This window comes from Sphaerodactylus townsendi, linkage group LG03, assembly GCF_021028975.2.
Source record: "Sphaerodactylus townsendi isolate TG3544 linkage group LG03, MPM_Stown_v2.3, whole genome shotgun sequence".
Taxonomy (NCBI): domain Eukaryota; kingdom Metazoa; phylum Chordata; class Lepidosauria; order Squamata; family Sphaerodactylidae; genus Sphaerodactylus; species Sphaerodactylus townsendi.
The window spans coordinates 179108935-179136824 of NC_059427.1; positions in this window are offsets into that span (position 1 = coordinate 179108935).

The window sequence follows — 27890 nt, forward strand, 5'->3', positions numbered from 1 at the left end:
TGGGATTTTACTCAACTGCTTCTCCTGAAGTAGCGAGATCAAAAGGAAGCAAATAATAGGGGTTTAATAGATAAACAGGAAACCTGACACAGGCCACAATAAATTCTTTATTAGGGGGATATTTGGTTCCAAAAAAAGTTCCTATCTGAAACAGCTGCTGCAAAATAGCTCCCATTCTTGACTGTTTGCCACTTGGCATCTGAGTCTATCAGGGCCTGAGCTCACATAGGAGGTACAATACCTCCAGGCAGGGTCTGGAGATCTGAAGAGAAACCAGGAATGAGGATTACTTGATATATTTTTTCTTCCTGAACATGGGCACACACACCATAGAATGATTCATTCTGACCTTCTAGTTGTTGTGGGTTTTCCGGGCTGTGTGGCCGTGGTAGAAACAAGATCTACCAGACCACGGCCACACAGCCTGGAAAGCCCACAACAACTAGTTGAGTCCAGCCATGAAAACCTTCGACAATACATCTTGATCTTGTTTACACAGGTAAAATGTGATAAGTTGATAAAAGGTTTTTTCCCCTAAGGGACCTCAGGGTCCCCTGGAATAACAACGCAGCTTCAGATGACACAAATCAGCTCCCCTGGTGAAAATGGCAAATTTGGACTCTATGGCATGATATCCCACTCCACCTCTCCAAACCCCATTCTCCCCAAACTCTACTCCCAAATCTCCAAGAATTGCCCAGGCAGTCCAAAAACATCCTACAGGATGGGTATCCCCTATGCCAGGGGTGTGCAACCTGTGGCTCTCCAGATGTTAATGGACTACAAATCCCATCAGCCCCTGGCCTTGCTGGCAGGGGATGATGGGAATTGTAGTCCATGAACATCTGGAGATCCACAGGTTGCAGACCCCTGCCCTATGCAGTAAGAGACCTTGGCAGCCAAGGATGCCATTTTTGACATTTCTATGACAACAGTAATGAATATAACAGCTTTGAGGTAGAACAGTGATGGCGAACCTATGGCACAGGTGCCAGAGGTGGCACTCAAAACCCTCTCTGTGGGCATGCACAGAGTTCATCATGTGGGGGGGAAATCACCCCCCACACCCATGCACACATCTAGGCTGGCCTGGGCCACTGGGCTCAATTATTAGCATTAAACCTAAGACTTAGTTTTGGGGAAGCAGTGTAGGTTAAGCGCTGTTAAACCCACTGATTTTCATGCAAAGAACTAAAGCGCAATCCTTTACCTGGGAATAAGCTTGGTTGCTGGCAATGGGGCTTGCTTCTGAGTAAACCCTCCTAGGGTCGTGATTCACCCATTGGAAGAGTTGCATGGTTGCTTCAAAGCAAAGCCACCAACTACCACCAAGCTTACTCCAGAGTAACGCACGCCTCAGAGCCAACCGTCCGTTTTTTCTAAACTAAAACCTGAGTATTCAGGTTAAATTGCCACATTGGCACTTTGTGATAAATAAGTGGGTTTTGGGTTGCAGTTTGGGCACTCAGTCTCGAAAAGGTTCGCCATCACTGAGGTAGGAGATACCAACAGCTGCCGAGCTCAATGGCTAGGATCTCACTGAACATTTCTGCTCACAGAAGGATTTCTGTCTCTCAGTGGAGCGTGATTCATCCCCCCCCCCATGCCCACAGCCTAGAATGTTAGGCCAAAATGCAGTTTCTGAGGTACATGGGGCAGCACAAGATGTCTTGTGTGGGAGGGCAGAATCAGCCAAAATCACCCCTTCATCTTTCAGCTGAAGTGATCACTGAGATCTAACCCAATGATGCTCCCTGGGATCTGCACACTTGCAAGATGGTTGTAGGATTCCATGCACCTACAAGATCTCAGCCCTGCCTTTGCACAACAGACTGTACACATGCAGAATAAACTAAGCATTTGGCAGCGCACCAGAAGCATTATCTTGCTGCCAAGACAGCATGCAGAGGACTTCAAGAATGACTAGGCACACCAAACACTTAAAATCATGTGCATAGTAAAATATACAACCAGCCAGCCATGTATGAGGCTTTTTTTCCCCACAGCAAGCATAGACTCAAGAGTTGCATAAGTAGGCTGCATAGTGAAGGGACTAATTTGTACACCAACTTGTTTTGCAGTAACATGATCCTTCAATCTACTTAGAGGAGGCATGAAATCAAGGGGGCTGCCTCTCACTTTCACTGCTTGGTAAAGTGCAGCGGTGGGATTCAGCCGGTTCGCACCACTTCGGCAGAAATGGTTGTTAAAATGGTGCTTGGAAACAACCAGTTGTTCAATTATTTGAATCCCACCACCGGAACCGGTTGTTAAATTATTTGAATCCCATCACTGGTTAAGTGCATCTATTTAAATTACAAACAGTAGGTGCTGCAAGGAAGTTATTGACTAGTAGTGAAGGTGGGGACTAGGGCTTTGGAACAATTTTTTTAAAAGCCTGTGCAACAAATTAAAAAATAAAAATAAACGTGCCACCACCTGTACAGATCCTGTTCTGAGATCTGCACTCAGTCTATCAAACAGCCAGCGTGGTATAGTGGTTAAGAGCAGGTGCACTCTAATCTGGAGGAACCAAGTTTGAGTCCCCGCTCTGCCACTTGACCTGTGGAGGCTTATCTGGTGAACTAGACTAGCTTGTACACTCCAATACATGCCAGCTAGGTGATCTTGGGCTAGTCACAGTTCTTTGGAGCTCTCTTGGCCCCACCTATCTCACAGGGAGTTTGTTGTGAGGGGGGAAGGGAAAAGAGTTTGTAAGCCCCTTTGAATCTCCTTACAGGAGAGAAAGGGGGAATATAAATCCAATTCTTCTTCTTCATCATCATCTTGAGTCTATCTTGTTACTACTCAGGTTTTTTTTAAAAAAAACCACCTCTGTCTGAAAGTACCAATGCAGAAATACGACAACTTCTGCCCATAGAAGAAGGCACATTCTCTCATACAGGCATCTAACAGGAAATGGAATCATGTTTACTCCAAATACACCGCTGACACCCACACACACCCTGTCTTCCTGATGGGGAGGTACAGACTTTTACCACCAATTGTGGTCAATAAAACAAAGGCTGTATATAATTATTTCCATGTAACAATGGGAACAACTTCCCTGCAATTTCGGTTCTGGAGCAAGCCGTGTACTGGAGAAAACAGATCTAAGAACAACTCTGGGTTGAGCTCACTGGACATGATCTTTGTAAAAGAATAGAGACTTCAACACTCCTGATCTTCAAACCCAGGTAGGAACAGCACAGGAACAAACTGTTACCGCCCAAGAAAATAGCCAAAATATTTTCTTGTCAAGTTACATGGCTCCACTGGCTCCACATCAGGACGCAGAGACCTGTGGGGTTCAGAAGCCTTCATAAGACTTGCAAAGGACGTAAACATGTAATTGTGCCAATGCTATATGGTTTCCCTCTTGCCTCTGCCCTTATAAGATGTAATGAAAATGCCTCTAGAGTTGAATTTATGATTTGCCGTTGTTTAGGATTTTATTTATTTATTTTTATTTTATTTATTTGTTCCACTTTTATACCGCCCTCCCCCGAAGGACTAGGTTCCCCAATTAGCTTAAGGTTTTATTGTTAAGTTAGGAGGTTCTTATGTACTTGTATTGTATTGTTTTCCCTAATGTTTAAGTTTAAGAAAAGTCACTTTGATATTTGTGCTATTGGTAAAAGCAGTAGCCTGTAGAAGCTGATATTAAGGGACAAGGAAGTCAGCCCTGGAATGCAGCTTAGGCCAACACCCAGCCAACTCCTTAGCAAGGACAAAGACACCCCCCCCCCCCTGGATTTGCAAATTAAACTCTGCTGGCAGCACCCAGAGGTCCCAGCCATTGGAAGACGTGCAGGGACCACCATTGGACAATTTGAGCCCTCCATTGTTACAGAGATGAGATGCGGGAGCCTCAGGAAACAACCATCTGATAAAGGAGTGAGCCCACCTAGATTTTCTGAATGGACTTTATCTGCTCTCCCTTCAGCACCATTGCGAGATCTCGCGGGAAGACGTTTGACAGCGGGATTTCGTAATCCCATTCAAAAGTTGTAATTGTATCTTCCTTTTGTATTGTTGTTTTCTTATTGGTGTTTGGTAAGGGATTTGCCCCCTTACCTCCCCTTTCTACCTGCCCCCTTGCCCCTTTTGATGTGTGTGAATAAAAGTTCTTGCGCTTGTTTGCAAGGTGCGATTCTCCTGCCCGAGCTGTGACCATCACCTTCAAATAAAATCCTTTTGCTTTGAAGAACGCCGGCTTCCTGCGCCTCATTACGTTGCTGAGCTGAAATCACTTATTGTTACCCGAGCCACAGCGGTAACAAAACCACATGTAATGCCGGAGTTCCACAATTAGAATTAGGAATGCTTGAACAGCCACCTGTTCATAGCCCAACTCCTGTTTGCCAGTCTTAAAAAGGGACCCAATTTTTCAATAGGCTGTTTCTTTCAGATTGTCAACCCATTCACAGCTTTTGTGTAAGCTGCTTCACTTTATCATTTCTTCCAACAATGGCCATTGTTAGGAAGTAATGCCTACTTACCCTATGGCCATTTGTTTCGCAGTGGGGTTTCCCCGGGGTTTTCTGTTTACACAGGAACTCTCCTCCTGCAAAGTGACCCTAGCCAAGCTAAGGCACCATTTTGCCCATCCACTGCTTCCTTGTTGTTTCTGTGCAACCTCTATTTGGAGAGTTTGCCTGCCACCTTTTTTGTCTGTGTTGTAGTCTAGCTAATTCGCTAGACCATGTTAATTTGTTGCCAATTTCACTGGGTCTATTCCTCTAGCAGTAGATCTTCAGTGTTAGCATTTTTAAAGCCCTTTGATTGCTCTAAAATAGTGATCTGAAGAGCAGGTGGTGTGAGTGGGGGAAGGTGGGAAGGAGTGAGAAAACCCAAAGAGAGCTTAACGCATGGTGATCTCCTTCGCTTTCCCTGCAAAGGGGTAGGAGAAAGTCACACTTTCAGGGCTTTTGGAAATTGTGGGGATTCCCTAATCTGAGGGGGGGGGCTGCCGAAGAAGGGGAAACATGTGAGTAACAGAAGAAGAAGAAGAAGAAGAAGAAGAAGAAGAAGAAGAAGAAGAAGAAGAAGAAGAAGAAGAAGAAGAAGAAGAAGAAGAAGAAGAAGAAGAAGAAGAAGAAGAAGAAGAGGAGGAGGAGGAGGAGGAGGAGGAGGAGGAGGAGGAGGAGTTTGGATTTATATCCCCCCTTTCTCTCCTGCAGGAGACTTAAAGGGGTTTACAATCTCCTTGCCCTTCCCCCCTCACAACAAACACCCTGTGAGGTAGGTGGGGCTGAGAGAGCTCCGAGAAGCTGTGACTAGTCCAAGGTCACCCAGCTGGCATGTGTGGGAGTGTACAGGCTAATCTGAACTCCCCAGAGAAGCCTCCACAGCTCAGGCGGCAGAGCTGGGAATCAAACCCGATTCCTCTAGATTAGATACACACGCTCTTAACCTCCTACGCCACTGCTGCGTATGCTCAATGTAAAGGAGAACATATGGGCATAAAAGACCAATGTAAATATAGTTAGGATTGCTACTTCCAGCCATACACCTGTGAGTCCTGGTAGCTTTTGAGGCGGGGTGGGGGGTGGGGTTGCAGTTTAAAGCCTATGGATGGGAAGCACTGAAGATTATGTGACATTGCTGGATAGAAATGACATCACAGTACCTACAATATCTCTCAACCCCCCCCCCTTTTTTTTCTTCTATTGTTCAATTGATTGAGTGCGGGCAACTGAGGATGGAGATGAGAGGCAAATGGTAAAATGAAATACAATGGAACAGATTTTTAATCTACGCATGTTTTCACACAGCCTGATTGAGTTCTAATCCCCCAGCCCTCTTGCTTCTCTATCACTCTGCTCAGCAGGAAACTATTTAACCAGCCTGTTAGATCTGCCACAGATCATATAAATCAATCATAAAGCAACACTTTAGAAAACCCTTATCATTTGAGGCTGTCAAAGCAGTTTTCAGCAATATTAACAGCTATCAATCTGTTCGGAAAAGTAACATTTTTGTGCATGCGTAGTGAAAAACCCTGCCACAAACCTGTTAGACCGATATTTGAGTCTTTTTGTGTGTGTTCGAACTGAACAGAGGCAGTGGCTGGTTCCTAGCCAGTTGTTGCAGATGAACACAGAAAGTTTAACTGCTGAGCATGCTTTGTGCGCAGCATCCTAAACTGGAACACCCAATTAGCCTAGGAAGAAGTTAGGGAGGATTCCTCAATAGGGACTGAGTCTGTAACAACGGGGAAGGGGGAGAAAGTAACTTGTGTCTTTTCCCCAGGCAAAACTTCCCCTATCTGGGGTGCTTTACCTATCTTTTTTCCCTTAGCTGTTGTGGGGGGAGCGTTTTTTATTTAGGAAACGGTGCTAGAAAAGTGGTAGCTCTCTGGTTCAAATTCTACCACCATTTTGTCACACATGTTCCTTTTAGGGTCAAGATATTACGAGTCCAATGACAGATTCTCCAGCAACACACAAGGTACGACGCTGAAGTATGCCTCTCGTGTGTGTGTGTGTGTGTGTGTCAGGGGCTGATGGGAATTGTAGTCCATAACATCTGGAGTGCAAAAGGTTCGCCACCACTGCCTTAGGTAAATAATGCTACTTAGGTCTGTGTGAAATGTGGGATAAAGGCAGAAGGCCCTTCTATCTCCCACTAGTGGTCTTAACTTAGGTCGATTCCCTACGGTCAATTAAGCGCGTGATACTCACGCAAAATAACCAGGTTTCCTGCAGAACTCCCCACTGCCTGATCGACGAACAAGGATTCATCTGGTTCTGGCGCCCCCCGCACGTGTTATTTCAGAACCTGGAAGAAAGTAGACCTTTTGAAAAATGCCATGATGAATCTGGATCAGACGGGAGCAGTGTGGAGTATCGGGTGTTTGAATCTCCTGCCCTTGGGAGTGACGTGGAGCCTCCCACCCAATCAGGATGCAGTGGGCTGTGCGCAATGTGCACGCAGCCCTTTTTAAAAAAAACTTCACGCACCTGAGATCCACGTGGATACGCAGATACAAACAACGGAGGGACAGTTTTGGTTGTAAAAAACATATATGGCAATACAAAGCAGCTCTACAAATCACATCCACGTGGATGCGACGGTTTGTTTATTTAAAGAATAAACACTCATTTCTTTGTGTCGGTCGGTGCATGCTCACACAGACGTGGCTCTGACAGGAAAAAATTAAAAAGCATGCCTGCCCAGCAGCAGCAGCAGCAGCCGCAGCAGCCACCGCCAATCAGGATAGCCCCTGAGAGGAACGAGTGTTCGAGTGGGGAATCCTCCATTGCTGCAGCCTGAGGATGGTTTGGGGGGCACAAGCTGCAGTGGGGAGCATGAAACCGGGATGAAAAGATGCCAATTCTTTTCAAACCTGGTTCTATTTACATTCATATTCTCCGTGAGGAATCGCCCTTAGAATGGCATTTGCAGTCTGTTCGTAAGGATTTTCGTGTGAAAAAAGAAAACAAAATCCTAGCTGTCTAATGCATTAAGCAGCTGTTATAGAAGAAGTGTTTGGGTTTATATCCCCCCTTTCTCTCCTGTAAGGAGACTCAAAGAGGCTTACAATCTCCTTTCCCTTCCCCTCCCCCCAAACAAACACCCTGTGAGGTGGGTGGGGCTGAGGGAGCTCCAAAGAATGTGCCTAGCCCAAGGTCACCCAGCTGGAATGTGTTGGAGTGCACAAGCTCATCTGTTCACCAGATACACCTCCACAGCTCAAGTGGCAAAGCGGGGAATCAAACCCATTTCTCCAGGGCTCTTAAGCACTACATCGGAATAAGGTTGCCATGCCTCAGGGTTTGACACTGAAATTCTGCAGCTTCAGCCTTCTTCTTAGCTCTGATCTGGATGGCCCAGGCTAGCCCAATCTCCTCAGACCTCCAAAACTAAGCCGGGTCAGTCAGCCCTGGTTCGTACTTTGATGGGAGAGCACCAAGGAAGTCCAGGGTTGCTAAGCAGAGGCAGTCAATGGCAAACCACCTCCCAATGTCTGTTGCCTTGCAAATCCTGCACAGTCATCTGAGACTTGGCAGCCCAAAAATTCTTGTTAGTGTCTCCAGAGGAAATTCTAGCATTTCAGGATGAAAGAACATTTTTTCTGCTTGATTTGGGAGTTTTAGCAATCGGTTTCACACATGCCAGGCTCCATCCTTAACCACCACCAGGCACACATAGACTGCACCCAATTGTAGTGAGGATCATCTTTTGATCCAAGGATGGTGGTGGAGGAGGAGGAGGAGGAGGAGGAGGAGGAGGATGTATATGCCCCCTTTCTCTCCTGCAAGGAGACTCAAAGAGGCTTACAGTCTCCTTTTTCTCCCCCCTCCCCCCGACAAACACCCTGTGAGGTGAGTTCCCACTGAGAGAGCTCCAAAGAGCTGTAACTAGTCCAAAGTCACCCAGCTGGCATGTGTTGGAGTGCACAAGCTAATCTGGTTCACCAGATAAGCCTCCACAGCTCAAGTGGCAGAGCAGGGTCATAAACCCGGTTCTCCAGATTAGAGTATACCTGCTCTTAATCACCACACAACGCTGGCTCCCTTGAGAAATAAAGTGGCCTGCTATGGCCCATCCCCACCCTCTGATCCTCTAACAAAGTGGGTGCAAATAAACCTGCGAGCCTTTGGAGCTACAGGCTTGCCCTTTATATGCTGGAGTAAAGAGTTCCCAAAGAATAAATTGATGCTTTCCCAGGGAACTTTCTGACCCGAAACACCTCCTCTGGCTGAATGGCCCTTGAAGCCCTCGCTGGACCTGGTTCACGCACCACAAGAGCTCTTCAGCTAGAACGTAGTTGGAAGAGGAGAAAAACAGAATGGGGGAAGGAATGGAGGGATGGAGGGACAAACAGAAAGAAAGCAAAAAACAGAAAGCAGACGTAAGAATTAAAAGTGCAACACCGGGGCAGGGCTGGATTAAACATGATTCTGTCAAAGCAAAGGGTTATCCCAGCACAATTAGAGTTGTTCTGCTCACTTCTTTGGCTGTCTACAAGGCTCCTTTGAAAATTCCCCATAGCAAAGTGAAGGAGAGTCATTTCTACCTCACTCACCATGTGACAGAGTAGCTGTAATCCAAAGCAGGTAGACATTTTAGCAGAAAGAGTTTGTGGATCTCCACCTGCAGGTGCCTGCTGTTCTTTCAGCTCTTTTTCTACTGCCTACAGAACAGAGCAGGATTCCAGCTTTGTTCCCCAGTGGCTGGGGAACAGAGAAACCTAAACACTCTCGCTGCAGATTTCACAGAGGCATGAGATATAGTATGTTAAACAATGCTGAAAATGGCCTTAAATAAGGGCGTTTCCCCACTCTCGAGGATCCCCCCTATGCCGCGCACTGCTCTCAGCGCGCGGCATCCCTGGCGTGCGCCCAGGCATCCCCACGACCTTGCGCTCTGCGTGGGGTCATCAAAAGGCGCCATTTACAAGAGCGCCAGGGATACCGCGTGCTGAGGGAATGCAACAGCGGCAGCGTCGGGGCGGCTGCGCTGTCGCCGCCCCTGTCGTGGGGAGTGTCGGGGGACCCCGCACTACTTGAGGAGTGGAGCACGGGGCTTAAGGTAAGTGAGGAAAGGCCCTAAGATAATATACTATCCACAGAATACATTAAATAAGATAATTCATACAAACAGATAATACAGACTATCCACAGAATACATTAAATAAGATAATTCATACAAACAGATAATACAGACTATCCACAGAAGTACAGATCAGTCCTGTTCCTTTTACAAAAGAGCATTCCTGACCCATATTGTTTTAATACATCTTTATTATCCTTGTAAAAAAAGACCTCTTGAACAATTCTGTTTTACATAATTTGTAGAGTGACAGAAGCAAGAGAACTTTCCTGATCTTTTCCACATTCTCGGTTTTGTCACGTCTCTGTTTCCTCGGGTATTTTTTTCCCAGATCTACATTTTTTTTGCTCCTTCTAGTGGTTGATTCGACATCAAATCAGTTTATATCCATTGCAAAACGCTGCAGTTTAAATTTGAGGATTTGAGAGGCTGAAGAAACAGGAATTTGGAATCAAGGAAACTGAGGCTAATTACACACATTTGGTTTCCTTTGTGTCCTTCGGGTCGGATTCTTTGTTACCGCTCTTCAGAACTCATCACGCTCTCAGTACAGAGTCTCCCTGCAGTTTCGAAGACTGGTTAAACTGTGACTTTTTAGGGGAAAGGCCGCAGTGGTGGGATCCAAACATTTTAGTAACAGGTTCCCATGGTAGTGGGATTCAAACTGTGGCGTAGCGCCAATGGGGCTGGGCAGGGCACAATGGGGCGTGGCCAGGCATTCCAGGGGCAGGGCATTCCTGGGCGGGGCTGTGGCAAGGACGCAGCCGCTGCGCCGGTCCTTGGGTGGGAAACGAATGCACACAGGCGAAGGCTGCCACGCACGCCGGTGCACCTCCTGCTAGACTGCTTCAAGTTCTACGCGCTACTGCTGAGAGGAGGGGCGTAGCTAAGGCAAAAATCACGTGGCAAAATCACCAATTAGTAACCCCCTCTCGTCACACACAAATAATTAGTAACCTACTCTCGGGAACCTGTGAGAACCTGCTGGATCCCACCTCTGGAAAAGGGAAAGCAAGGGGAATCAACATGTGTTTCACTTCCTTCACGTCTCCTTGCTTGCATTTCCCACACACAGACACACACAACAGCAGTTAATCCCCATTGGACGAACAAGGAAGTGGGGGGCAGGCCAAAGCTGGGGACACTTTGCAGTGGGAGAATCCCATTAAAACAAAACAAAACAAAAAACTGCAGGAAAAACTTACTGTGAAGCACACAGCAGCCAAGCCCTTTATACTTAAAAGTTCTTCAAATGCAGAAAAGCCCAAAGTCAGGCCATTCCACAGACAGGCCACAACAGAAAACTGGGATATTGAAACAGTCCTTGCGTAAAACTAAGGCCCCTTCCGCACACTCAGAATAATGTGCTTTCAAACCACTTTCAATGCATTTTGCAGCTGGATTTTACTGTGCAGAATAGCAAAATCCACTTGCAAACAATTGTGAAAGTGGATTGAAGGTGCATTATTCTGCATGGGCGGAAGGGGCCTAAGAGAGGCAGCGTTGGCAGCATCTCAGCCTCAGATGAACAAAAAAGTATGGCTCATCAGTTTCCAGAAGCTTTCCCTTTTCTGCAGCCTGGGAGGAGGGGAGAGGCAAGCCTATGACCGTCTTTATCATCACTGGCTGGATCCAAAGCAAATGGACAACATGGTACTGGCAGAGCGATTAGGACTCACTAGATTTGGGCTGCTCCTGGGCACCCCCGAGAGACTTGCCAACCTTCTGGAGGGGCCTGGAGATCGCCCAGAACTACAACCGATCTGCAGACTACAAAGGTCAGTTTCCCTGGGAAAAATGGGCTGCTTCGGACAGTGGACTCTTTGGTGTTATACTCCCTTGTGTAGTGTAGTCATTAAGAGCAGGTGAACTCTAATATGGAGAAGCTACTCCAGCACATGAGCAGCAGACTCTTGTCTGGTGAACCAGATGTGTTTGCTGCTCCTACACACAAAGCCTGCTGGGTAACCTTGGGCTGCTAGTCACAGTTCTCTCTGAACTCTCTCAGCCCCACCTACCTCACAAGGTGTCTGTTGTGGGGAGAGGAAGGGAAAGGAGCTGTAAGCCCCTTACAGGGGAGAAAAGGGAGGTTTAAATCCAAACTCCTCCTCCTCCTCCTCCTCCTCCTCTCCTCCTCCTCCTCCTCCTCCTCCTTCACCTGAGCTCTCCCTCTTTCCCAAAGCCTACCCTCCCCAGGTTCCACCCCCAACATCTCCAGGTATTTCCCAGCCTGGAGTTGACAACCCTAGGCCAGTGGTGGCGAACCTTTGGCACTCCAGCTGTTATGGACTACAATTCCCATCAGCCCCTTCCAGCATGGCCAATTGGCCATGTTGGAAGGGGCTGATGGGAATTGTAGTCCACAACATCTGGAGTGCCAAAGGTTCGCCACCACGGCCCTAGGCTAACAGCCCATTGGAAACGTCCATAGTAAGCTAAAAGCCAAACAATTCCCAGGCTGCTTGCTTATGTGTCGGTGAACTATTTCCGAAGATGAATCCCACTCCCCATTCACTCATTCTATTACAGTGTTGCAAATCAGAAGTCCCCCAGTGTGGTGCCTGTGGGTGTCATGGCACCCGCCAACTCCTTTTCTGGCACCCACTAACTGTTTTGCCAAAAGCCCTACTTGGCCTGCCCTCTTCCTAAAAACACTTTGTGGGTGCCAGAAAAGAAGAAGAGTTTGTATTTATATCCCCCCTTTCTCTCCTGTAAGGAGACTCAAAAGGCCTTATAATCTCCCTTCCCTTCCTCCCCCCATGAGGTGGGTGGGACTGAGAGAGCTCCAAAGAACTGTGACTAGTCCAAGGTCACCCAGCTGGCATATGTTGGAGCGCACAAGCTAATCTGATTCACCAGATAAGCTTCCACAGCTCAATTGGCAGAGCAGGGAATCAAACCTGGTTCTCCAGATAAAAAGAAGAAGAATTTGGATTTATATCCTCCCTTTCTCTCCTGTAGGAGACTCAAAGGGGCTTACAATCTCCTTTCCCTTCTCCCCTCACAACAAACACCCTGTGAGGCAGGTGGGGCTAAGAGAGTTCAGAGAAGCTGTGACTAGCCCAAGGTCACCCAGCTGGCGTCTGTGGGAGTATACAGGCTAATCTGAATTCCCCAGATAAGCCTCCACAGCTCAAGTGGCAGAGCGGGGAATCAAACCTGGTTTCACCAGATTAGAGTGCACCTGCTCTAAACCACTACACCACGGTTGCACAAAGCTTCTGACAGACCACTGGATATTTGAGTGGCTGTGCACGTATTTTTTAAAGTTGCTTTGGCAGCAGCTGCCACCATGCTACAAGGGTCTGTACTTGCGTTACTGAGGCTAAGCTGTGGCAGCCATTCGGTTGCTACACCCACCATGGAATGCCAGATTTTCAAATGTGCCCACAAGCTCAAAAAGATTGGAGGATTCTGATGCAGATTAATACAACTGCCTACTTTTCGGACAGCCTCTGTAGTTGTCTATATGATCTGCAGCAATTCGGAGGCAACCCTTTTCACAGTACAGGTTGCGGAAGGGCACAATATGGGGCTACAAACCAGGGCCGTAATGAGGCAAACTGTAGCCCTGGGCAAAACCTGAGTTGGATGCCCCCCCCCCCCCATGTGCGGCCACTCCACCACGATCAATTTTTTTTGCACCAGGACATTGGTGCACCAGGACATTGCATTTTTAGACATATCAGCAACAAAATTTCAGCGTATCATCAGGAGACTGTCCTTATGCTACCCCCCAAGTTTGGTGAGGTTTGGTTCAAGGAGTCCAAAGTTATGGACTCCCAAAGGGGGTGCCCCATCCCCTATTGTTTCCAATGGGAGCTAATAGGAGATGGGGGCTACAGTTTTGAGGGTCCATAACTTTGGCTCCCCTGAACCAAACTGCACCAAACTTGGGGGGTAGCATAAGGACAGTCTCCTGATGAGACCCTGAAATTTTGGTACCACTAGCCTAAACACTGCACCCCCTGCAGGCCAAAAATGGAAAACCACTAAAATACCCAAAAACGAACCCTGCATTTTGATGCCCCCCACAAGGTGGTGCCCTGGGCAGCTGCCCACCTTGCCCAATGGGCATTACGCCCCTGCTACAAACAGTGGTGAGATTCAAATAATTTAACAACCGGTTCTGGTGGTGGGATTCAAATAATCTAACAACTGGTTGGTTCTGGTGGGTTTTCCGGGCTGTGTGGCCGCGGTCTGGTGGATTTTGTTCCACCAGACCACAGCCACACAGCCCGGAAAACCCACCAGAACCAGTTGAATCTGGCCGTGAAAGCCTTCGACACAACAACTGGTTGTTTACAAGCACCATTTTAACAACCGGTTCTGCCAAAGTGGTGCGAACCTGCTGAATCCCACCACTGGCTACAAACCAACATGGCACAGCCAGATTTTTGCTTCTGTTCATTGCATCTGACCAAGTGAGTTCTGACTCACAAAAGCTCAGTCTAGAACAAATGTTATTAGTATTTCAGGAGCCGCTGGACTGTTCTGTACAGCCAAAGTGTCCAACTGAAGAACTGGCAACTCTACAACAGGATGGGACTGTCGTCCTGCCATCCGGCAGGCCCAGTGAGCTCCAGACTCCCGGCATCTTCACTCTGACCTGTATTTCCCAGAAGCCTCATCAGCAAGTTGAATTAACTGTCCAGCGATGGTTTTACTTTTGGATTGGCACATTCCCTTCCACTGTCTCCACTGGAGGCCTGGATTTCCTGTGTAGTGAAGCAGGAAAACAAAGCCCGGACCTCTCAGCGCCAAACCCACCCACTTTCCACCCATAAACACACTCGCTTTTTCATGAACCCAAGACCTCATCACCGGCCTGTCAATCAGAGGTTAGTCATCAGATTTTTTTAAAGGGCCAGCTGTAGGAAGTGAGAGCAGAGGCACCCAACACAGTCACTCTGTGAAAGGTGGCAGTTCCTTTGTCTCCTCGGCACCTCGTTTTTGAATTTGTTCAAAATGGTGGAATGGAATGTTTAATTTCTATACTGCCCTCTCCCGAAGGGCTCAGGGCAGTGCACAACAATATAATGATACAATACACATAACAATAACAATCATAACATCAGCAACAGAAGCAATGAACGGCAGATCAATTTTTAAAACGCAAACACTTCAAAACATCAATAAATAGAACAAATCAAACAAAACACAAAATATTTTAAATAAAATGATTAACAATACGTTGTGTGTGGCAGGGGGACTAGCTAGGAAAATAAGAACTGGGTGTAGTGGTTAAGAGCAGATGCACTCCAATCTAGAGAACTGGGTTTGATTCCCCGCTCTGCCACTTGAGCTGTGGAGGCTTATCTGGGGAATTCAGATTAGCCTGTGCACTCCCACACACGCCAGCTGGGTGACCTTGGGCTAGTCACAGCTTTTCGGAGCTCTCTCAGCCCCACCCACCTCACAGGGTGTTTGTTGCAAGGGGGGGAAGGGAAAGGAGATTGTCAGCCCCTTTGAGGCTCCTTACAGGAGAGAAAGGGGAGATATAAATCCAAATTATTATTATTCTTAAACACGTGGGACACCCAGTTCAGCATTCTGACTTCCACGATAAGCAAGCCAGAAATTGTAGGGAGTTTTGCACGCAGGACATGATAATGCAGTGTCCATCCTCCTGCAGATACAGTCCAGCATCTGAGGGTCATAGAAGTCCTGCCTTGGAATATTGGGGGTTACATTTTCACTTACAACAAAAGTTGTAAGTTTTTTGTAAACCCCAGTTATTTGTTATTTATTCCGTTATTTATTCAGTTATTTGTAAACCCCAGGTGTGTTGAAGAGTACACACAAATACCCACGGTTGAGTCACTCTCAACAGAGGCAAGGTCTTCCACTTTGCGACAATTACCCCCACATCTTGTGTCCCCAAATATATTGCTTGACTTTTTGTTCATGAGTGAACGGTGGCAATTCTCTTAACTTGGGAAATGGTGCAAAGATGCTGGAGGCTCAGTCCCTGTTATGGACCAAGTAGTAGGTCGTGTGAAACACTCCAAGGTCCTACCTAGACAGACACTTTCAGTCTCAGTAGGCAATAGTGACTTTGATCGTCCACAAGTGTGATTCCACATAGGGTAGCTTTATGAGTTTAAAGGGAACCTCTTTCACACACACACCCTTTTCTTGGTTGGCAGCAGGTGTTGCCTCTCAGGGATCTATACTGTAACAAATATTACACCCATGCGTATCCAACTCACTAGGTGAGTATCATTTTAACATATTCTTACTATCATAACCAGCCGCTGAGTGCCCCCTCCCTCCCCCTAGGTTGGAATCCCAATGTCAACGGGATCCATTATTAAGATCTATGGGTCCCTTATACCATCGGGGCCATTACCCCCTCTTGCTAAAGGGATCAGGTCCAGATAGGACGCCATCTTGATATATTATAACTGCTGTTTTTATTATAACTGATGGATGCTTATGATGTTTTTATGTGATTTTATGTTGTACACTGCCCAGAGCCCTTCGGGGATTGGGCGATATATTAAATCAAATAAATAAATAAATAAATAAATACATAAATAATAATAATAATAATAATAATAATAATAATAATAATAATAATAATAATAATAATAATAATAATAATAAATATACAAAAAATGTTTAGTAAGTACACCGTCAGGTATGGCTATAAAACCTCTAGATGAGGTTTTTATTTCGGCAGTCCTTTGTCAAGCCAATAATTGTTGTACAAAGTATTCTTTTTCTTACTCCTCTAGGAGCACAACTGTTTTTTCTTCTTTAAATAGTCCTTCTCTCTGGATATCACATGAGAAGAGCCATTTAAAGAAGAGCCATTGAAGTGAAACTTGAAATTCAGTTTGGAAACTATTTAGTGTAAGAAAAAACAGTTGTGCTCCTAGAGGAGTAAGAAAAAGAATACTTTGTACAACAATTATTGGCTTGACAAAGGACTGCCGAAATAAAAACCTAATCTAGAGGTTTTATAGCCATACCTGATGGTGTACTTACTAAACATTTTTTTGTATATTTATGATAGTAAGAATATGTTAAAATGATACTCACCTAGTGAGTTGGATACGCATGGGTGTAATATTTGTTACAGTACCTGTTGTACACCTGCCTTGATTATTATGGTGGATTCTCAGGGATCTATAGCAGCTCAACCCACAGAATTTAATGAAAAGTTTTAATAACTGAGTCTGTACCTTTCTGCAAAGCAGAGCCTCTTGATTTCCAGAGCTCTCTTGAGTGCTGTTTCTTGATCGTGCTAGGATACAGAAAAAAAAGATTGCAATCATTACATTCGAATCACAGCCCTTCTCCAAGATGCTCAGAGAAGCATTTTATTTTCACAACATCCCTATGCGGGCAGCTAATTTTGTCCTAGTCACCCAATGAGCCCAGTGTCATTTTGAAGCTGGCTTTTATGTGTTCATCTAATGCAGGGGTAGGGAACCTTTAACACTCAAAGAGCCATTTGGACCCGTTTTCCACGGGAAAAGAAAACACTTGGAGCCGCAAATAATTTTTGACATTTAAAATAAAGATAACACTGTATACATTGGGGTTTTTTACCTTTTACTCCACTCATTCTGAGAAGCACATGGATGCACCTGTGGCGCTTCCCCTTCCCTCCCCGGGCCTTCAGGTGTGGGCTCCTTCCCTCCCTCCCTTTCCTGGGGCTGACTTCCCCAGAGGTGTTCTTCTTCCCTGCTGGCCGGAGGGCCAAGAAACAGTTTTGCCCACAGGGCTCTTAGTGACGTAGGGCTGCCCGCCCTGGTACTCCAAGCACTCACTCACCCAGGTCCCCGGTGGCTTCCCTCACTGGACTGGCTGTAGTTCCTTCACTAGCAGCCAGTTGTAGTTAGCCTGCAGTCTGCGCCCTGGCCAGTTAGCTTCACTGAGCCTTTGACTGCTTCTCCCACTTAAGCCAGCTCCCTGGCTTGCCACGTAAATCTCCTCCCTTCCTGAGATTTCTCTCTCATTAGACAGTCCCTCTTCCCTTCCTGGAGATTCCTCTCTCACTAAACCGTCCCTCTTCCCTCCTTCAACAGGCTGCAGCCGCAGCTCCTGAGCTCTTGGGCTCCCTTCCTTAAATAATCTTTCTTGCTCCAAGGTCTCCCCTCCCCAGCTGCCGCTTCTGAGCTGGTAAGCCGGCTCAGCTGTGTTTTGGGCGGCCAGAGTCTCTGCTCTTTCCCCCACTTCCACATTCCTGGCTGCTGGCTGGATGCAAGGTCTCCCCATGGCGACGCCGCCTCTTTCCTGATCGCTGGTAGAGATGCAGGTGCGGGGAGGGAGGGGCGTCCCAAATGCCGGGACCGCCAAGCACCCGGACCTTCTGCCTGCCGCTGCAGGGGCGGGCAGGATAGCCAGCGGCACCGGCCTTGCCGCTGCGAGGCGCCCGCTTTCGAACAAGGCCGGCGAGAGGGGAAACCAGCGGTGCTGCCAGCCGGCCCGTGGGCAATTGGTGCGCCGGGCAAAGGATGAAGCCGGGCGTTCGCTCATGGAGCCGCGAGTAAGGGCAGAAGAGCACATCGGCTCTCGAGCCACATCTCTCGGCTTGCAGAGTTCCTCCCCTGATCTAACCCAAAATCTCCATATGGTTTGCAGTGCTGGCATCACTGAAAGGTCACCTTCAAGTAAATGAATCAACTCAGTTTTGCCTGCCGATTTCGGCAACACGTCACTTTCCCTTTTTTTATTTTCAGGGAGGCAGCTCTGAAGTTTTGGAGACTCAAGATGAGAACTGCCACCTATGTGCTCATTTTGAGCCTCTACGTGATGGTCCACCAAGAGCTGTATAAAGCTCCTGTCTTTATTATGAGTACCGGACCTCATAAACAGGAAGACTGCAAAGTAACCACTAGGCCACACAATACATGCACGCGGTACTCTGGGTGAGGCTTTCAGCACAGGGCCTTCCAAAGAATTGTGCCAAAATCAGATCCTGGTTGTCTACCTCCATGAGGCCGATATTTGTCCCAATCATATTCATTCACATGTCGTGCTGTAACTAAACACTCTTCTCCCTGGGGGAAGGTCACACACATGACGTGGCCGCTCGAGGGGCACAGAACCTCCACGTCCCCCAACAGGAACACAGGCAGTTTTGATCTGCTCCCCCTGGCCACATCAAACAATTTCCAGCTGAAGCTCTGGTTGTCTTTTTTGTTTCTCCCTCAATGAATATTCAAGCGTTTGCATTTGCCAGCAGGAAGAATCAAGAGACCTGTCTTGTAGGAGGGAGAGAGATTATTCTGTCTCTAATAAAACAATTTGGGTTTTGACTTCCAAAAGACCTTAAGACTCGTTGACTGCAACAGGAACGAAAGCACCATAGCAGGAAGTGGTAATATCAGATTGCTCATGGCCAGCAGGCCATTCTTACGCCAGACAATTTGATACTAAGCCCCTTCAGGGTCAGGATCAACAAAAGAGGCAGGCTAGCTCCACCCTACCACTAATTGAGGATGGTGTCTCACGGACCAGTCCTACAGGGGATCCTTTCTACTGTGGATTTTACTAGGATACGGCTAACGGATGAACGCTCTGACGGATGGTTCAAGCCTGGTGAATCTTGTAAGATCTCAGAAGCTAAGCAAGGTCAGTCCTGGCTAGTATTTGAATGAGAGACCACCAAGAAGGAATACTAGGGGTACCATGCAGAAGAACACAATGGCAATACACCTGTTAGCATGATCTGGACACAGAAATCCAAAAGGGGGTCAGAGCGAAAAGATTCTCCCCTTAATTTAACTTACTGAGTCAAGTATCCTGTTTGTTGACTGACAGGTACCTGAGCCGAACCGCAAGCTAGCTTGTGATAGCCACATCCTATGACAGTTTCCAAGAAGATGTCTGCCTCTCCTGCTCTTTGCAAACTAAGAAAAGTTCTTTGTTCTGTAACATTCTGGGTAGCCCCCACCTCTTGTCCAACATGAGTTGCTATGCAGAATAAGTATTAACCTTGCTAAATTAGCTTTTGCCAGACGGAACTGCTTGCCATACAAGGTAGTGCTGGTGACATGGAGATTGATAGGTTAACTGAGCTAACTGCGCCCACTTGTAATCTTTATAAAAGTTTATGCACGCCTTTGATCTGAGTCCTGAATTCTCAGGTACCCAGATAGCTATCTGTTGCTGTTATCAGGCCTGAACAAAATATCTTCCTGGTTCAGAAACGGTCGTCCAATTGCTGTTTGACCTTGTCCTGTTTGTGACTGCTGCCTTGGACAGAGGTAACACACCTGCGTTAGTCTCTTGCCTTGAAAACCCTCCTGGGGTGACATAAAGTTGGCTACGACTTGATGGAAGTTTAAACACACAACAGATGTACAGCATCTACTATGTACCTCAGGAAAAGAGCTCTCTGACTTGCAGAATCACATGCTGAAATGAACGTTCGTCTTTAAGGTGCCACCAGACTCAAATGTAATTTGCTACAGCAGACGAATATAGGGTTCTCAGAGGGAGAAATTCTGGAAATTTGGAGGTGGAACCTGGGGAGGTGCCTCAATGGGGTATGAGAACATAAAATCTGCCCTTTTCTCCGGGAGAATTTATCTCTTTAGTCAGGAAATCAGTTTTAATCCCAGGGGATCTCCAGGCCCCCACTGGTAGTTGGCTAACCCTCCAGAAGCATTAAGGGCAGTGGTGGGATTCAAATAATTTAACAACTGGTTGTTTACAAGCACCATTTTAACAACCGGTTCTGCCGAAGTGGTGCGAACCTGCTGAATCCCACCACTGATTAAGGGGTGGTAGATTGTCAAGAATGTAGGTTATCTTTATCCACCACTGCAGCCATCTTTTAGTATTTTAGCCCGGGTTTGATTCCCCACTCCTCCACCTGAGTGGCAGAGGCTTATCTGGTGAACCAGATGTGATTCTGCACTCTTGCTGGGTGATCTTGGGCTAGTCACAGTTCTTCGGAACTCTCTTAGCCCCACCCGCCTCACAGGGTGTCTGTTGTGGGGAGAGGAAGGGAAAGGAGCTTGTAAGCCACCTTGAGGTGGATTCTGCATGGGCCAAAAACAGTGGTGTGAAAACGGTGTAAACTCCTTTACTCCATTTTAAACCAGTTTACATTGCTTTCACACCGCTGTTTTGGCCCATGAGGAATCTGCCTTACAGGAGAGAAAGGTGGGATATAAATCCAAACTCCTCCTCCTCTTCTTCTTCTTTTTCTTCTTCTTCTTTTTCTTCTCCTCCTCCTCCTCCTCATCATCATCATCTTGGGCAGCAGGAAAACACTATTGTCTTTTGCTCGAAACCTATCCCAGAATGTTCTTTGAAAAATTAGCTCTAAGAAAATGTCTCTCCAGCATAGCCTCAGGTTTGGCCATGGCTAGCCATCTGTGCGAAACCTGAACATCAACACTGCCATGGCAGGAGATAACTTTCTGTGGAACACACACAAAAATTATGAAATGTGAAATCTTTATTGTCAGCCTACCTCTGCTCACACAAGTTCAGAAACATTCCTTCTGCTCCGCCACAATCCCCAGCCCCTGACAAGCAAGATGGAGTTGAAGTAAACACTGAACAAGCTTTCAGTTCATCAGATCCAAAACATGTCAAGCATTTTAGTGAAGCAGAAGGAATATTGTAACACTGTACAGAAAGCGTGAATTGATAATAAAGACATCATGTTTCATCAGTTTTGCGTGCCATGGCTATTTCCCAAAGGCAGCCTACCCCTTAGTGTTGTTTTAAAACTTCTACACCACCCTGAGCAACTTTTTTAAAATAAAAAACAAACGGTAAGCTATGCGCTGAAAAAGCTGTTGAATTAAAAAGTTCAGCTAAAGGCAAGTTACTGTCCCTTATTTATTTATTATTTATTTATTTATTTATTTATTTATTTATTTATTTTTCTAATTTATATCCCGCCCAACCCCCCGAAGGGCTCTGGGCGGCGGACAACACAAAATTCAAATACAATAAGCATAAAAACAATATAGAAATTAATCACTTCCGGGTCAACCCCCAAGGACACCAGCCGTGAGACGTTTCGCGCGGCATCCCAACCCTCTATTTTCGATTATCCCCCCAAGGTAAAGCACCAACCTTGGTCCCTTCGATAGACAAAAGGGTCAGGGGAAGCCTGAGGGAGGAAAATAAAACTCCTGTCACAGCATTGAGAAACCCGGCGAGACCGGAGTTTCAGGCGGCGCTGGAGGCGGCGGCGGCGCTCCGGGAGGCGGGAAGCGGCGACGAGTATGAGAGTATTGTTACCTTGCTGATTACAGGAATGAATGCCACTAATAAACAAAAAACCAATGGTAAATTGACTATGGAGACTATGACCCCAGAAAAAGCAAATGGGGAAATACATCTTAAACTAGAGAAACTATTGGAAATGACTATGAATCTTCAAAAATCATCTACCTCCTTCCAGGAGGAAACTAAAAACTTCCAGGAGGAAACTAAAGATAGATTTAATAAACTGGATGACCATTATAACAAATTGGGAGACGAAATACAAGACATTAAGAAAGATCTAACCCAATTAAAAAAAATGGAGACAACAATAAAAGAAGTACAAATTGAGGTTAAAGACACAAAAGATTCTGTGGCCGCCCTAGAAAATCAAAATGAGTCAATGAGACAAGAGATAGAACGTATGCGGATTCAGATGGCTTTAATAGAATTAAAATCAAAGGAGAATACTCTGCGACTGAGAGGAATTCAAGAACAGGACAACGAAGATTTAAAAGGAATTATTACCAATGCAATAGCTTCTTTTCTCAAAATAAGAGAACTAAAAGTAGAAGAAAACATTGAAAAAGTTTTTAGAATTAATTCTAGGACGGCCAGAACAAGGAGAACCCCAAGGGATGTATTGGTCACCTTCTGGAAGAAAACGACAAGAGATGAGATATTACAGAAACATTCAAAAGATAGATTTAGAATACAAGGCCAAGAAATAATAGTTTTGAAAGAGACTCCCCAATATATTCTGGATAAAAGACAATTATATAAAGCATAAAAACAATATAGAAATTAATCACTAAATAACATATTTAAAATGCAGCAAATTAATACATGATACAGCAATGCCCGCAAAGTCCCTCTTAGACCCTCCCGAGGGGGAAAGAAAAAGAGTGGGTCCTACAGACGGAATGGACCCTACCTATAAGATGAATAGGAGGGAGAGGGAGGGGGGGCACTTTCAGTGGCTGGACACCCCAAAAGCCCGGCGGAACAACTCCGTCTTACAGGCCCTGCGGAACTCACCAAGGTCCCGCAGGGCCCGGACCGCTGGAGGAAGAGTGTTCCACCAGGCAGGGGCCAGGGCCATAAAGGTCCTGGCCCGAGTGGAGGCCAGCAGCATCATGGAGGGGCCAGGGACTGTCAGCAAGTTGGCCTCTGCTGAGCGCAGAGGCCTAGTAGGGACGTATGGGGTAATGCGGTCCCGAAGGTATGAGGTTGACTGTACAGTGGGGCTCTGCCCCAAGCAAGGATATGTTTCCTTTGCAACAGGGTTTTCATTGCAAATACCATCACACTTACGGCACTGCAGATCCTGGAAGCCCCATAGTTTCTGAGAGCAGGCCAACCTCAATGTTTCCCCTTGCTTTGGAGTTTCCGCTCCTTCCAGTCTTCCCCCACACCCAGCCCACTCCCCACAAGCATTTCTGGGGGATCAACGGGTGGCTTATTTTTTTAAAAAAACCCAAAATTAATATTGAGTCGTTGCAACACCACTGTAAAAATATTGATATATACCGGTTTGTGCCTCCCACCTCTTCTTCCTTCTCCCTTTTCCCATCCCACAGGCTCCTATTGCTTTCTTGGGGTGAATAAGATCAAGGGCTTGCCCAGTTTACATTGTTTTCACACCACTGTTTTTGGCCCATGAGGAATCTGCCTTACAGGAGAGAAAGGTGGGATATAAATCCAAACTCCTCCTCCTCTTCTTCTTCTTTTTCTTCTTCTTTTTCTTCTCCTCCTCCTCCTCCTCCTCCTCCTCATCATCATCATCATCTTGGGCAGCAGGAAAACACTATTGTCTTTTGCTCGAAACCTATCCCAGAATGTTCTTTGAAAAATTAGCTCTAAGATAATGTCCTTCTCCACAATCAATGCTCAATTGTGCCTGGCCATCTCCATCTCCCTGCACTGCAGCAGAGGGAGGCTGTGCCATGGAACATAAGAACATAAGAACAAGCCAGCTGGATCAGACCAGAGTCCATCTAGTCCAGCTCTCTGCTACTCGCAGTGGCCCACCAGGTGCCTTTGGGAGCTCACATGCAGGAGGTGAAAGCAATGGCCTTCTGCGGCTGTTGCTCCCGATCACCTGGTCTGTTAAAGCATTTGCAATCTCAGATCAAAGAGGATCAAGATTGGTAGCCAGAGAGCGACTTCTCCTCCATAAATCTGTCCAAGCCCCTTTTAAAGCTATCCAGGTTAGTGGCCATCACCACCTCCTGTGGCAGCATATTCCAAACACCAATCACACGTTGCGTGAAGAAGTGTTTCCTTTTATTAGTCCTAATTCTTCCACCCAGCATTTTCAATGAATGCCCCCTGGTTCTAGTATTGTGAGAAAGAGAGAAGAATATTGATGTAAAATCTAAAGAACTTTTTAAAAAGAAGTTGTCAATCTTGCAATTGATGGGAAGTGACCCAGAAGTGAGGGCAGCCAAGCCATGCAGCAGGCACTGAGGTACTTTCTCCCTTTTAAACAAGGAAGGAGGAGGAGGAGGAGGAGGAGGAGGAGGAGTTTGGATTTATACCCCCCCTTTCTCTGCTGTAAGGAGACTCAAAGGGGCTGACAATCTCCTTTCCCTTCCCCCCCTTACAACAAACACCCTGTGAGGTGGGTGGGGCTGAGAGAGGTCAAAAGAACTGCGACTAGCCCAAGGTCACCCAGCTGGTATGTGCTGGAGTGTACAGGCTAATCCAGCTCACCAGAGAAGCCTCCACAGCTCAAGCGGCAGAGCAGGGAGTCAAACCCGATTCTCCAGATTAGAGTGCACCTGCTCTTAACCACTACACCACACTGGCTCTCAGCGACCCCACTGAGGAGAGAAGAGCATCTCAAAAACGTCCCCATGCATAATGGGCCCTTCGTCTCACTTCCTCTTAACCTTTCCTTTTCAGTATGGACATCTTTAAATCCCTACCTAACCATGACGTTCGTTGGGTATTTGGGGTTAGTCACTGTCTCTCAGCTTAACCTATGTCACTTAGGACCTGCATGTACAAAAACCATGTGGGGAAATTGCATGGGATTGAGTGAAAAAGCTGGCCAGATCCAACCAAACACACGTGCCATGATATAAGAACAAGGCACTTGTTTCTCAGTGTAATAAACAGATGGTTGCTTTTTCTTTTTAAGCATAAGCATTTTTTTATTGTCATTGTGCACGCACAACGAAATTTACAGCAGCATTCCTCGATGCACACAATTTCAGACTCATACAATTTCAGACTCATGCAATTTCAGACTCATACATCATCATCCTCCACCCATCCCTACATAGCCCCAAATACATCAATATGAAGCAGCGGAGTTTAGCATAGCCACAGCTCTAGAGTAGAAGCTGTCTCTAAGCCTCTTTGTCCTAGTTCTGAGGGCCCTGTATCGTCTGCCAGATGGTAGCAGTTTAAAAAGAGAGTGTGCTGGATGAGACGGGTCCCTTAGAATATTTTGGGCTTTATTTAGACTATTTATTTAGACTTTATTTAGACTTTATTATTCTAGTTTTATTTTAATATTTAATTTAAATATTATGATATGTCAATAAAGGCTCTGAAACAAACAACCAAAAACCCAGATGATTGCTCTGGCCCTGACTTGTGCTAACAGTGATCTAAAGAGTTCAACAAAACACAAATTCAGCTTCCAAAGCAAAATGTGCCGCCTCTGTCAAAGTTGGCAAATAGAGAGAGGCTCCTGAGAGCTGAACTGCAGGGCCCCCTGCAGGAATGATCATGCCTCTGCTGTTATTTATTATTTCATTGGGCCACTTGCATATGACAGGATTCTCCACTTTGCTTTCATCAAGGACAGTGAGGCAGAGATTGCATGCTCGCTGGTGACAGAACTCCACATGTGGGAGTTTTCTAAACACTTTCTTATGCCCCCCCCCCCATTTTCGTTTCCTTTTCCTGTTTATCCTTTCCTTTTTTTATGTTTCCCCCTGACTTTCCCTCTCCACATAAGCTTTGAAGTGATACCGGCATGAGCTCTTAAGCGAGTGGCCTTCACAGCTTTCACAGAAACTTCCTGTCCCGCTTTTGTTCTTTTTGCATGCATACGTTGTAGCGGCTCCAGCAAAATTTGCAATAGATGCATGGCAATAGGTTGCCCTATAACACCGTAATGCCGTAGATATTATTGACAATAATATTTTTCCAAACCCATCTGGTAGCACAGCATGGAACAATATGGGGGGACAGTGATATCCACAAGGATCTAATTGCAGGAAAACTGTGCCAGTGTAGGAAGCACATTTCCAGGACAGGAAGATGCACATTTTTCCTTCCAGAAGGTACAGTAGGTACAGTTAGGTGGGGGGAGGGGGAGATGCTGTCTCGGGGTAGTTAGCTTTAAGTTATTATTGGCACTGAACGGAGTATGTTTATTCTTAGGTCATGCTGAAATCGATAAGTCGCCATCTTTGTTTGTTTGCTTATGTTGTTATTATGTAGTGAGGATATTGTACCTGTTGATTTTGCTGTTTAGATATTATAATATTGAGATGTTGTATTATGTTAAGAACATAAGAAAGAGCCTGCTGAATCAGACCAGAGCCCATCTAGTCCAGCACTCTGCTACTCACAGTGGCCCACCAGATACTTGTGGGAGCTCACATGCAGGATGTGAAAGCAATGGCCTTCTTCTGCTGCTGCTTTCGAGCACCTGGACTGCTAAGGCATTTGCAATCTCAGATTAAGGAGGATCAAGATTGGTAGCCATAGATCAACTTCTCCTCCATAAATCTGTCCAAGCCCTTTTTAAAACTATTGTGGTGTTATGACTTGCTGTTATCATTCATGCCTGTTGCTGTATGATTGCTGATATTTTGTTGATTGCTGATGTCAAGTTGTTATCTTATTATTATATTATTATGTATATGATGTGGTTATATTTTATGCTATGTGTTATTACGTTTTTGCTATCTGCTATTCCGTTAAGGAATGTCAATATTGTTGATATGTTACATTGCTGTTCATATTTATATATTGTTCATATTTGCTGTTTGCTGTTCATATTTATTGGTCTGTTATTCTATTGTTATCTGTTGGTTGTTAGCTGCTCTGAGCCCTACGAGGGAGAGCGGGGTACAAGTCCAATGAATGAATGAATGAGTGAGTGAATGAATGAATGAATGAATGAATGAATGAATGAATGAATGAATGAATGAATGAATTCCAGTGTGCTTGGGAGGCATTATTTCCAAAAGGATTGCAGTAATGCAGGGTTAGGCATGAGCATATTGAAGATGGGGGGAATCTGAAAAGAGAAGATTACAGCTTGATACAGTGTGGAAGCTCCCAGAAATGTATTCCTGTTTAAAAGCCCAGGTGGGAGAAAAACTCCATAAGGATGCAACCTTGCTTGTGGAAGGTGTGTCGAGCTGCAAGCAACTTATGGTCACCCTGTAGGGTTTTCAGGGCAAGAGATGTTCAGAGGTGATTTGCCTTCCTCTGCATAGTGACCCTGGACTTTCTTGGTGGTCTCCCATCCAAATAGTAACTGGGACTGACCCTGCTTAGGTTCAGAGATCTGGTGAGGTAGGACTAACCTGGGCCATACAGGTCAGGGCAAATGAAACCTTACATGGATATCAGAAACTCGGCAGCATTTATGGATATGTAAAATCTACCCTATTTCCATGGGATTTTCTGCTTTTCCACCCAATGGTTTTGGCTAGCTGTGTACATTCAAGAGTGCTTCAGACACCCTAGCTTGTAGTAACCTCTGGTGTTAATTGGATATGCACTAAAAGTGTATATGGTGAAGCGTATCTAAACGTGCATGCCCGCTAGTTAATCCAGCGGCATGGGAGGGGTGTGTGGTGACCACAGGGGACTGAGGCAATAGCATCATTGGGGGTGGGACCTGAAAAAAAATGAGCACCTTCCCATCCACACAGCATGCAAAAGCACTGTCATGGCAACATTCTCCTAAAAGGTCACACCAAACTATATTTGGGAATGATTGCAGCAAAGCAGGTGATTTGGGGGTGGGTGGGTGATGGCATGTGGATGCCCCAACTCCCCCCCCCCCCAACTCAAACATGAAACTGTATCAGAACTTCTATGGCAGTGATGGCGAACCTTTTCGAGACCGAGTGCCCAAATTGCAACCCCAAACCCACTTATTTATC